Here is a 13,891-nt window from a genome sequence, read left to right as displayed (position 1 = left end):
TGTTAGCTCTCTGCCTCCATACGCAAATATATTTGTTTGGCCAAATTGTTTCTAAATATGCTGCAGGGTTGTATGTGCGGTATTCACTACTGTTCTGTTTTTTTTGACAGTCCTTAATCTGTCACCAGTTGAAGCACATGTGAGTATTTAATGAAATGGCTGCCCTAAAGTGGATCTACACCAAGTTACCTTGGGGGGGTGAGGACCCGGTGGGGTGTGTAATGGGGACAACAAATCCAGGAAGGGCTTCGAATTTGATTAAATACGGCCCGTGTGTCAGTTCTTTGTACGGCCGCCTGCCTCCATTATTTCACTCACTTCCAAAAACTGGAACAAAATGGATTTGTGCGGACTCAGGTCCGGCGCCGCTGGTATTTGCCGCCACCCACATCATCATGTTGTTTGTCCTGCTTGTCCTTCCCTTTGTGCAGCCAAGCGAGTCTGTTCTTTGAAGGTTTCGCTCCTTCATCTTCCTTTATTTAATGCACACCTTTATGACAGCCGTCCCCTTCCACGCTTGCGCTCCGCTGACTTGCTCGTGATTGATACTCGGGGGAGCGTCGGCTGTGCCTAAACTAAGCGTTCAGCGTCTGAAGACCACAAAGTCGACAGAAAATAAATGGCGCACTGGAAAAGATATCTTTTAAGGAAACAATAGCTTCGCTCGCTTCAAGGTCCCATAATTTATGTCTTTGGACATCAGAGGTAGGAACCCGACTATTCTCTGTGGCAGAGGATTTGTCAAGAAAATATTTGATTTTTAGAAACACACACACAAAAAAAACAATTGTGCCCTCAACAATGCATTCGTAATTGCTTTGACACAGACAAATTGTACTGTCTATCTGTATCAGCAGGTTTACATGCTAATGTGCTCTCTGAGTTGCCTCTTGTGAAGTGAGTCACTTGAACTGGCTGTGAACTTTCATTACAACAAATTAAAGAGGCTCTACAGCGCAGGATATATGACAGATCATAAACCAATGGAATCAGCTGAATACTCTCTCCAGGAATTAAGACTGGTTCCTCATTCATCTGCCAGTAAAACCCATGGCAGCAGCACAAATACAGCACTGCTCACGGTGTTTCAAAAACACTACCTAAACGGAGGAGGGATACTGTTTTAGAGTGATTGTCTGTCTATCTGGATTTGACTTGTTTTGTTTCCAGGCCAGCCTTGGACGGCTGTGTGGATGGAATAGCTGAAACATTAAGAACCCCGACCCCCCCCCCCCCCCCCCCCCTTTAGCTGCCGCTGAGCATATTCAGCCTGATATCACTCCCGCGATGCTCGAAAGTGTTTTTAGTATGCTGGTCGGCTCCTGACACTGGAAAGAGCTAGCCCATCTCCCCGGATGCCAGCTGTTCCAAGCTCTCAGAGGTAGAGAGGGAAACAGAGGATAAAGAAAGTGCGCAAAGATGGTGCAAAAGGTACGGTTTAGCAGTCACAGAGCACCAGCACCATCTCTGCTTAGCTGCCATACATTATTCACAGTAGGCAGAGACACCTAATGTGGCTTACCACAAGCCTCACTCAAAATCACCAACCCCTCATCCCAGGTGAGGTAGTCTGTGTTATTATGGGGCAAGAGATGTTCCATATGCAGAACGATGGGAGGGGTAAGGCAGGGGGTCAAGCATATTGGTATACCCAAGGGGAATCTGCAGCCCTGACAGGAGCATTCCCTCTTCATCCAAATCAATTATTTATCCATTCCCTCTCTGTGTCTGGGAGGCAGCTGCTCTGGGCTCAGCTGGCTATTCCGAGAGTGATGTCCCGGTATACACTTCACCCCCTGTGCTCTGCGGCTGGATTTATGTCACCTTCCCGAGGTCTGCAGGAGCCCTGAGTTAAAGAGATTGTTTAGTCACTTCAGAATTCAGGTCTGTGACCTGCGGCCCCAGGACAGAAATGTGCAGATTGCAATCCTGCTCAAGAGGGACACTCCTGATATGCACCCATTATCTCTATGGTGGACAGGCTTGGATGACTGGGCAGAGTGGAGCAGTCAGCCATGATGATTAAATGCCAGACCATGGGACACGCTCATCCGTCACAGTCAGTGGAAGTGCAAACAGTATTTGTGTCATCACTGTGAACAAGATAAAAAAAAGACAAAGAAAATCAACATTTCTATTTTTGTTGAAAAGCTTCATTTCCCATGGAGGTTGTTAACCTTCCTTAGACTGTGAAGTTGCAAAACTGAATAAAATTGCAGTGATTTTACAACTCGGTGATGCTGTTGGAGCCACCTGTCGAGAGTGCTATGTTTATTAAACTTTTCTGTTGATTGGTTTGGTTTCCTCATGTGGTTGCACTTAGGAGAAATGGCACGAGGCGGAAGCTTTATTGAAAAACCTATAACTTTACCCAGTGAAGCAGCATGCATGTGTTTGGATGTACTTCTCAAAACAAGTCCTTCTCATTATTATCTCCTGCTTCTGTGTTTATTCAACAAACCCATAGTCCTTATGGGTAAGAGGTCAAAATGCAGTCATGGAGGAGGCAATAACAAACCAGTAAGCCATGAGCCAAAGTGCAGCATCTCTGAGTGCTGACCTTACTGAGTGAGATAGGAAAGCTTTAGATTGCTGCATGGTTGCCCTGGTAATGATGACATAATGTCATAAAAAAAAAATCCTGAACCTTGAATACTCAGGTGATGCATGCATCAAATCAGAATGTTTGTTGATGTTTCACCAGCACTAGAATGAAACTATGTCACATATAAATAAGCATGAAACAGAAATGCATTGGAAGTCATGCATGAAAAAATCTGTTGCCGTTGAAGAGGGTTCACAAATGGAACAGAAAGACCAGAGGCAACTTAGACTTGTTTTTAATATATTTTACTGATATAAGCACCAATATCATATTTATGCATCCTAAAACTGTCTTCGTTATTTTACATTTCAAAGAGAATATAGCATGCTTTATTGGAGTAGATACAACTATCATGCAAATGAAATTGACTTTAAACATTAGATCCCTGTTGGTAATCCATTAATGAATATTAAAGTAGTTCATATTTTTTGCTGACTTAATATGAAGAATTGAATTTCTGATTTGCGTCATCAGCACTTAAACTCATTTGCATTTGACTGCTGCTCCTGTTGCTATCACTGGATCAGTAAGATCGAACATGTAGCAAATCACAGTCTTTTGCATAGCCATTGTGCTGCACTGCTTTAAAGTAAGGAGGATGCTTTGTTAGTTGTGTAATCACAACCCTTTTAAGAAATATCATTAGGCTCTTATTAACCTTTTTTGTGTTAGGAGTGTATGCCTTAGTTTAATGAACACCAGAAAAAAAAACACTCAAAACATAAAAATAAATTAAATTGCATATAAAATAGAATGGTAAATAATGGTGCATGGGGAATATATCAATGAAAAACCTGTGAATTATTCCCCATTAATATGGAAATCTAAGATAACACTCACACAGGATGCATTATAATTAACGTCCCTAAAATGTCACGCTGTGTGAAATGACACGCACAAAAATAACATTTTAAGTGGCGTATAGCATTCACTCCGCCTGTCTAATGTTCCTGACAACAACGGAACAGGCACATCTGCCCCCACACATCTCCTGTCTGTGGAGTCAAGCATCAAATGCAGGCTGTCTGCTTCTCCTTGTCACCATGGCAACAATCAACTTAAGTCGGGAAAGACAGGGAACTTGGAGTATAAGAACAGAGCACGGTGCAGGCAAATGGAAGAGATGGCGTAAACAAGCCTTATGCTCTTGGTTGCATATTTGATTTCTGTTGAAGGTCAATAAAATGAAATTTGAAGTGTACCTTGTTTTCTCTTAAAATACTACTTATTCACAGTCGTTAAAGTCACCACCGTCTGCCAAATGACATCACGATTTTTGTAAGGGTGATTCAACTAAATGTCCTTCAGAGACTGAAAATCATTGTGTTTGCAAACAACCACCATTATTTAGCGACAGGGCTCCAAGCATTATTAAAGATCCTGAGATAAGAAGCTAGATAAGAAATTTCATCTAAACCTGTCCTCTCAACCCCTTTGCCCCCCCTCCCCTCACCCCGCCTCCCCTCTTCTCTCTTAGACAGAAATGAGTCTCTTCGTGATTGGAATTGGAATTGAACGCACCCCGTCCTTGGCTGTCTCGTGGTTAGGTGTGATACTGGCCGGTAACCACGGCGACTGTTGGCAGCGCACCTGGTGAGATCATGCAGGGACTCAGGGCTCCTGAAGGAGAGAGCAATACTAATAGTAGCATGTGTGATTCAGGCCAGGGTTAAGACATGGCTGTCCTGTTCCCACCGCAGCCACCGAGATGGAGACGTGTAAACGTGAGCAGGCGAGGGGGAACACGACAACACGGGGAAAGTGCTAACGAAGCCTTCACGCCAACTGCTGTGAAGGAAACACATCTGCATGCTGCATTTATCAGACAGACCATCTGAAAAGACTAGTACAGCATAATTAATTACATGTAAGTATATCACAAGTGAGAGCAGAACATTAACAGTTAGAAGTCATCCAGGAATACAACAAATTGCAATTAGGGTGATGATAAGCTTTAAAAAAACATCAAATAGTAATAAACATACAGCAGCAAAAACATGCTGTATAAAATCAATACAGCTGAACAATTATCTATGAAAGTAACATTACTGTATATCATGTTATTTACAAGACGCAAAATCATGATCAATAAGAGCAACATTATGCACAATGGAACAGAGTTACATTGCTGTTGAGATTGTACATTAATAACCAGGAGGTTGAATACATTAATGGTCATGTTTATTTCTGTAAATTTCAACGTCAAACATGCCTCTTTCTTCTGGTGAGATTTTAAGGATTTTCATGACTTTATGTTTACATTTCTTATATTACCCAGAAGAGACAAATTCATATTTCATTTTCACTTACACAAGTCACTGTGTGCATGTTGCTTGACAAGAGTAATTACACGTTAGTGACTGAGAACAGTTATGTGTCAATTGACTGAAATGCAGACTGATTAGTACTACATGTTACAGACGTCCAGGGAAACCCATGGGACGGCATTATAATCATGCTGATAAGCTGTTACATGGGGAAAAAAGAGCCAGGCGCAACCATATGATTGGGAAATCATTATATATAGTGACAGAGTAACTGTTGTAAAGTCAATATGGAAATATATAACTGAAGATTATTTAGTGTACATTCAAATTTAAGCTTGATTACATTTAAATTCAATTCAATGGTTATGTTAATTAAAATTGATCTTTTTGTTCCATAAGGCTTGCAGTGACTGAGAAGCTCAAAAAGTATTTTTATATCCTGTGATCGTGTCTTCTGGAGTATCTCTCCGACACAATCCTCTCTGGGGAAACATTTCAATGCTGAACATTATTACACAGACAGGATGTGACTTTGGCCAGGTCAAAGTCATTTTATGCCAGCAGGTTTTTAGTTAAAGGTATTTATCTGAGTTATAAGCCATTTATTATGAAAGCTGGAGCAGGCTCAGTCCTTACGGTCGTCAACATTTCCTTCATGCAATGACGCCGCTGACAGCAGTGCTGTACACACCAACATCCCTCCTGAATAAAGGGCAACAAGCTTTCAGGCCTTATTCTCTGCCATTTAAACCTAGCTTTGAAGTAAAGGAGATTTCACTTACACATTAAGCTTTCCAAAATACCAAATTAATTTGCAAAAAAAAAAAGAAAGAAATTTGTCTCAGTCTCAGTTGCCTGGTCTTTGATGCTCCCCTAAGGTCTCCTAAGGATATCAAGTCAGACCGTAAACTCTAGCATATTCTTGCACAGCAGCTGCGGGGATAGCCAAATGCCTCCTTCATGCCGCTCTGCAAATTCCAGAGATGCGTCAGATGAATGGGGGTTTTGTTTTGATGATGTTTCATGGCCCCTCAATGACCAAGTGCGAGCAGCCCCGTTGCCATGGAAACCTCCCCAAAGGCGAAGGCAGCTGCAGACAGTCAGCTGATGCCAGCTGGGGCTCAGCCTTCTCACACTGTCATTGTTGTTTGGTAGGAGAGAGAAAGAAGGAGGGAGAGAGAGAGAGAGAGAGAGAGAGAGAGAGAAAACCCACTCAAGCCTCCGCCATCTTCTTTTTCAATCTCACACTTCAGAATTTATTTAATGATTGATTTAATGATTCATTTATCACTCTTAAAATTTATTTATAAATGCAAAACAGGTGATGGTTTCAGTGTCAGGGAGGGAATGGTATAGGACTGTGTCACACCACAGTCCCAATCAGTGATCACTAGATATTTTAAAGGGCTCAGCCTCTCAATTATCTGCTTGTGTAGTTCAGTTTCTGGCCTGTAATTACCAAAACATGATGGCAGCATTGTCTCAAGCAGAGTGTGCAATTTTCGGGACCTGACTATCCTCTCAGGGCTCCAATAAAATGTACCATAAAATATTATAGTATTTTCCTCACACTTCCATCTCCATCATGCCTCTTTGTGCCTCTGAGAAAGTGTATATGTATCAATGTAAATGTTCAGTGTATGTTCATATGCACTGTACTGCATGTGAACGTATACGTTATTTCACATATACTTTGACTTTCACAAATTTCAATGTCAAATTTCATTAAATATACAGATGCTAGGATGCAATTATGTTAAAAGAATAAGTAATTGACTTCACAGAGTTTGACTAGGGTTGTTGTGGGCTGAAATAAGCCATCACTCACGAACAGTACAACAAAGAAAACCTTCAACGGAAATATTTGCACCTACCCAAAATTTCATTGTGGGTATCTGTGCTAATTTAAGTCACATACAGCAACAATTTTTTAAGGTGCAGGTGTATTTTTCCTTTTGTGTGCACGCCTGCCTTATTGGGTATGAGTTTAAACCCACATTTGCTCATTTGCTCATGTGACCTGTGTCTGACATCTTGGAACTCAATCCTGTTTGTGTGAAGTTCCCTGTCCTGAAACGGACCTCTTTAAATCATAAAGAAACACAGTACGTCATGGTAACAATGCTGTCATTTCGGTCAGGAAGAGATTCCGTATCAGGGCCTTTTGATTAAATGGGACGTAACACAAAGATGTCATATCGCTGTCGGGGTACAGCCTAATTTCTGTTAGAAGAAAAAGAGGGTGGTGCAATCAAGTTTCAGTTTATCTTTGTACACTTTGTGTATAATCTTACTCACCACGTGAATCTTTAAGCCACCACCCAACATAACTCCCACGCAACCACCCACACGTTTGCATTTTATGTTGTTTTGATCAATCTCTCCTAAATATAGAAAACGTAACTCTGACCTTAAAGCGTTGCTGTAAATATCTTGTGAAAATACAAAAGTTCCATTCTTATTATGAGTTTGTAGCATTTCAACCTTGTTTCCCTTTTTTTAAAAAAAATAAGGAAAAAAGAATATTATAGGCAAAATTATTTAAAATATTCTGATATTGAATATATGCGCAATTCTTGCGAAAACTGATGTATGAATGCACTGTAATGTTCAAGCACAGGACTGCATTAAATGCAGTGACATAAAAAAATTTCATTTTGGAAAGTAAAATGTCAGAACCATTTGGAATGACAATACCATATTTTGGGGGATATTTTGGTCACCCAGTGGCCCTTTATAGTGTCGTATGGATGATATAAAGTGTGAGATGCAAAGTTCAAATGAGAAATAATCTAAAATAAATGGATTAGCCAAGGCGTGAAGCAACAATCAGCTTTAATTAGTCCTTATTGCACCCGTGTGAATAACTGGCATACCCACAGAGGGACAGGATCTGCCCTTTTTAATGATCTGAAGAGGTTCCTGCTGAAGTTATGATGCATCACACTATTATATATAAAATGTATTATGTGTAGTACCAAACTATTTCTATATTTACTTTATTTGGCCCTCTTATTTTCAGCCCATAAAAAGTAAGAATCAACGTATTACAGCAAAGATAAATGGCAATGCCATTCAAACTTTAAGGTGCCATGACGTGACAGGGGCATCCTAATCTCAAAATAATCACAGTAAAAGTGGCCATATATCCATGCCTTATTCACAGGTTTGGGATCCAGCCAGACGCAGTTGGTGAGGTCACATATGAATAAGCAACTGCACAATGACCTGTCTGTTAGCTTAGTTATCCACAGACCTGTGATGCGGGAGGCCTTCCACAGTATCAGTCACAAAGCACCCTGCTGCTTTTCTGTGTAGGAATCTGTCACACCAAAGGGAGCAGAGCTGCATGTCAGCCTATAATGTCTCAGTCTGAAGAACTTTTTCAGCTAACTTAAAACACTGATGTTAAAACAGTGATTACAACATCTGCTACATTACTGACTCACAGTAGTTGTTAAGGAATAAATTGTTTTCTTACTGAAAGTAGACTCCGAAGTACTCAGTTTCATGCTCATAATTTCTGAAAGCTGAAGTAATTACGATCTATACATTTCCTCAAATGCTAGTATTTTCTGGTACGGCTTATTTCAACAACCTGTCCCAGAACACATTCTCCAAACAATGCAATTCACTGGGATAAGAACCAAAGCAGAGAAAGTGTGGCTTTGTCAATGACATACTGCTACAGCTATCATCTGACCCGGTTGCCCACAGAATGAGAAGTTAGGTTAAGGTCATGAGTGTATTTTGTCACTAAAACAGCGAAACTTTCATTGATCGACTATGAAGTGTGGGAAGAATGCATCTCCGCTCAGAGGGTGTGCCTGCAATTGGCCGCAGTGCCCTGTAACTTGCCAGCGTCCGGTAACTTGAGAGATCAGTCTCTCTCATGACCATGTGGTCTTTCAGGTTACTCCAGCTCATGCTATCCAAGCTATCCCGTAAGAACAATACAAAACAAAACAAAACACAACAAAACAAAAAACCAAGAAAATTCTTTTGCAAATTCATGTTGCAACATCATCTCAGCCCCTGGAACTAAACCCTGGACTCGATCAAGGTTTATTCTTAATGTTTACCTCGAAATAAGTGCCAATGCTGCTTCTCTCAATACAAAACACGGGGTTTCGTTCATTTCGCTGAACTTGCCAAACTGCATTTGTGAGGAAAGAAAATGGAATACAGGCGGGTCCCAGTTTTATCACACAATGTGTTCCTGGAAACCCCATCGGAAACCAGATCACTGGTAATTGAATCCTGTTTTCCCATGGCTGCAATGTTGTAAGCAGAGTTTACACAGGCAAAAAATTAAAATTTTCCACAAAACAGCTAGATAATTCTGGGACAGAGTCGAATATTCAGAAGGTTTTAATACTGCGTAAATGTTTGATTATTTACATATATTGACACGTATGAAGCATGGTATAAATATTCAATTTTATGACACACACTACGTGATGGTTTGAGAATGACAGGTTGCAGGGAACAGCAAGATGCAAATTGTCTTTCTTTACAGGGTTAGGGAAACAGCATTCATACACGAACATAATTTAATGTTCTCCTCCACATGTTCACTAAATGATAACAAACTAAAATAAGAAAGACTATGCAGAAAACATAACAGAGACTTGAGATGGGGAAAAAATCTTTTTGCCCTTTGAAATTTTTTACTCTATCACTTTCTTTGGCTCTTTTCTCTCTCTTACCTGCCGGTCTCTCAACCCCACTGCTATAAATCTAAAGGACAACTGTCTTAAAAATACAGAACTTTACTGAACAAAACATATTCATTTATTCTAAGAGAAACATACTTTAGTCTACAAGATGGCAACCTCCTGTGTGGACAGACTCAGACACATCGGTTTGATGAGATGTTGTAAACCAGGCATGATTGTCCTGAAAAATAAAATTAACGGCCACAATACAGATGATCATAAATCAGACCCTTGTGGAAACACTAACTCCCTGTACCTGCATTTTATCACGAGTCAAAAGTTAACGGCAGGTATTGTTTGAATTCAGGGTTAAGTATTGTCAGTATAGTATTGAATAAGAAATAGATTCTAGCTGTTTAGCGTCAAAATAGCCAATAGTAACTGGAACTGGCTGTGTGAATACAATCACAATGGTAATGAGGCTGAAAATTTCTCACTCTTAGCGAGGTGTTGTGACTTATGTATCCCAGATTGCACTGGCTGTGAGCATCCCAGATGGTGTGTAATAGTGCACTGACTCAGTCCAGCCTCCAACATACCGTTGGCCCCAAGGCTTTGTTTCCAGGATAAGCAGGCATGTCAAACCTCTTCTGTTTTTTTTTTCTTGCTTTACACCACGCATGACATTCAGCTGTGTTAAATCACCTTTCTGACTAATGGGATGATGTAGTGCTTATGAAACAGTTACAAACATAGCTGATCAATTTTTCAAAATGATGGTAAAGCCATTTAGCATAAATATTCAGTGCCTGTACTTTTATTAAAAACAACATGCAGGCATAAACAGTGATGCTTATTTTTATTCTTTTATTTAATTCCCAGTGTACCAGTGGGGGAAGATTACTCGGTAAACACAAAACTAAAAAAAAAAAAAAACATCAAAAACTGACAGAATTAATGCATGATTTTTTTGCTGTCCTAGGGATAAAAACACATATATGCCCATCTGCTGGAAATGATAACCTCATTATAATTGAAGACATTTTTAACACTTTTGAGAAAATGCTTTTTTTATTGTGAGAAGCAGAGTCAATCTGCTTTCAGCTCAATGCCCTGAAAAAACACGAATTTATGAGAAGGAATGAATTAAAGTTTAGCGTATTAAAACCACATAATGCTTAGCAACATGGGCTAAAGCAGAGGTGGTACTGCTAGGTCAGTGAATAACTGATGAAGGCCAGGGTAAAAGCAGGAAGGGATTTCTTTGTTATTGTTGGTTTGACCAGTGACAGTTGCATAGGGAAAGAGGAACTGAGGGGTTAGGCTTGGTGTGTTCATCAGTCTTACTGACACTTTAATACACAGAGTGGGTCCACAGAGGCTTCCTCTACCCACCTCCCCAGCATAACTCTATGTCACTTTGCTCTTTTTGTAACTGAGAGCTCAGAGTTTCTGCTCTGACTGACGAACACTTAAATGTAGATGGAAGAGTGATGGGGGACCACCTGTCTCTGGCTGCCCTTCTGAGTAATTGGCGTGGTGTTTTTTTTCAGGATGTTTTGTTGTCTCTATTCCAGCTGTCAGAAGCATATCTATAAGACAGCAGGAATGGGTGGGTTTGCGGAATGAAAGGGAGATCAGGTTTCTACTCCACATTGAAGCGTCTGCTCACATGACATTCCTTTCTACCTCAAAAAAAACAAAAAAAAAAAAAACACAGGAAGCACGTCAGGTCTGTGAGTGACTCAGCACTGAAAGTCTTTGGCAAGATGAAGACAGGGACCAAAGGCCAGAATAGATGCTAGATATACTAGCCAATCACTGCTATGACGTATGAACAAAGCATTTCATTTTCTGAAATAATTCTATGACAGCTCTGTGACAGCATAATGCACAGGCTGGTTTCCAAATTCCTGTCATATTTTATGATTGTACTATGAGTACGCGCATTACCTAATCGAGGAACACAATAAATACCAACAATGAACAGTATGTTGTCTTGTATTGGCAAAACGCATGAATGCTTATTGGGTATGACCGATACTAATGCTTTCACATCCAAGTGATGCAACGCAAAAAAGCACCTACATTAGTAGGATGCGTTCTGGCTAATAATACAACGTAAAGAGCACTTCCCAGAAAAGTGCTGACACTTTACAGCGCAGCTTTGACATTGAGGCTCCAAGGATGCAAACAATGATAATCCCCCATCATTTGTGCTTGCACTTAGCTGTGTCATGATAATTTAATATGGGGAGTGACAGACAGGATTGGAGTGGAGGGGAACGGCGCATGGAGTCGCGTCCTCTGCTTGGCAGGGATGGAGATGAACCTAGAGACCCTGCAGATACAGTAAATCAGTATCAGACGCTGTGGCGGCTTATTTATGGCTGTGACCCTGCACCGGTTAACCACATGCAAGTGACCAGCCGCTGGGGCTCTTTGGAGCCGGGACTCATTTCATGATTACACAGGCACATAAAGGTTACAGGGGAAAAGATCATTAACACTGTTGTAATCCACGGAAGCAATTAACATTAGGGATCATTTTTGAACAAGCTTCTTGTAAATTATTCCAGACTGCTACATTTGGGGAGTTGTGTGTTTGTAATGTATTTGTAATCTGCATTTTGTCCTTTTTTTTACAACAGCTCTCAACTTTGTAATCAGTGTGTGCTTTCATTGAAGTCTTTAGTATAAAGTTGTAAATGTTTAAATGTTGATTCCACATTTTCAGCAAATTTTTCTGACTCCCATTGTGCATGAGATCATTTCTGATTGCTTGAATTATTTCAGTGTCTATTAAGCTATCTCTTCCATATGTAACAAAGCGGTCAATCCAACCAGTTTTATGTAGTAGACTGCATCCTAAGTCCATCCTCGCTTGGGACACCCTTGAACACGTGACTTGCCATTTGCAATTGCTATTTTTATGGGAATTTACGTGGGGCAATTAGAACTTTGCACTGAGTATTTGTGTTTGTGGCAGCTGTGGTGTCATTTCCTTGCAAAGGGGACCCTCAGAGTTGCTGCAGGAGGATGTGGAAATGTTCTCCATTGTCATGGTTCTTCCTTACCAATCATCACCCTTCAGACACAATGGAAAATCTGATCATTTCTAGACTAAGACTATTGTGGTATTTTTCCTAACTCACTTTTACCAGGATACAAAAAAGCAACCACAGCACACTGACTGAACAAAAAAAAACCCAAAATCTTGATGTAGCTGTAACTGTATCTAAAATCAGCTCACCTGGGAAGCAGCAGGTTCGGATAAGTCATTCAGCCTCATTTGATCGGCGACACCATGTGCTCTTGTAAAGCGAGTAAAGTGTCCCATCGGCGGAGGACTCCACGCCCTCCCTGTCACACCCCTCAGTGTGTGTTCTCCCCGGCGCTATTGCTCAAGACATTCCGCAGATCACAAGCAGTCACGCAGCGCCAGCTCCGACCCAAAACCAGGGTACAGTGAGTTCAAGTTCAAACAGGAAGTGTGAGCTCCTCGTAAGTATGTGGCAAGCCTCCAGCACTCCGGGAGCCGGGCTGGGGGAGGAGGGGGGGTGGGTGGCGGGGGCCGTGGTGAGGCCCGTTCTTTAGCAGATGGGGGGGAAAGAAATTACGTGAGTAGGCAGGCAGGAAGCCTGACAAGCCCATGACTATTGCACCCAAAAACAGGCCCACACAGGCGAAGTATTCCTGGAAAATGATTGGTTCTGCTGTCATATGATTATTGTATATTCTCGTAGCCAAAATCTCTTTCCAAGTCATGGGGAGAAAATGACTCACTGACTTTGTAGCGTGATTTCATCAAACACGCCAATAACTGCAAGCAGAGAAAACTGCTCTTAAAAAATCTTTCTAAACATTTCAGCTAAACTAATCATATTAAAAGTGTCCAAGCACACCCAAGGAAAATAGGAGAATTCCTATGACTAGTTTTGGATACCCCATGAATTAGGCTTAATCCTCAAAAGAGCATTTTCAAACAAGTAATAATAATCATTAAAAAGAAACATTGCATGTGCTGGATATAATAGAAAATAAACCTGCCTTAACTGGTAAATTTCCGAAAATGTTGTTTCAACACATAGTCTAGACTTTGCTTTGGGAGGGGGCCGAGAGGGGAAGCATTGTAAACAGTATAAGACTTGCATCCATTCGACATATAGATTTAATAATCATAAACAGCACTGACCCACTGTGCTCACACACAAACAACGAGGAAAGAATTCCAGAGGCACTACTGTGGGAGTAATTCACATCCAACAGTGTGACTCAATGAGGTCAAAGGGCAGATGCAGTTCCCACTATCTCTGGCAAGTGCTTTGATAATTTATTGCAGGGGCCGATATGTTCCATAT

This window comes from Megalops cyprinoides, chromosome 15 (assembly GCF_013368585.1).
Source record: "Megalops cyprinoides isolate fMegCyp1 chromosome 15, fMegCyp1.pri, whole genome shotgun sequence".
Classification (NCBI taxonomy): Eukaryota; Metazoa; Chordata; class Actinopteri; order Elopiformes; family Megalopidae; genus Megalops; species Megalops cyprinoides.
This window is presented reverse-complemented; position numbering follows the sequence as displayed.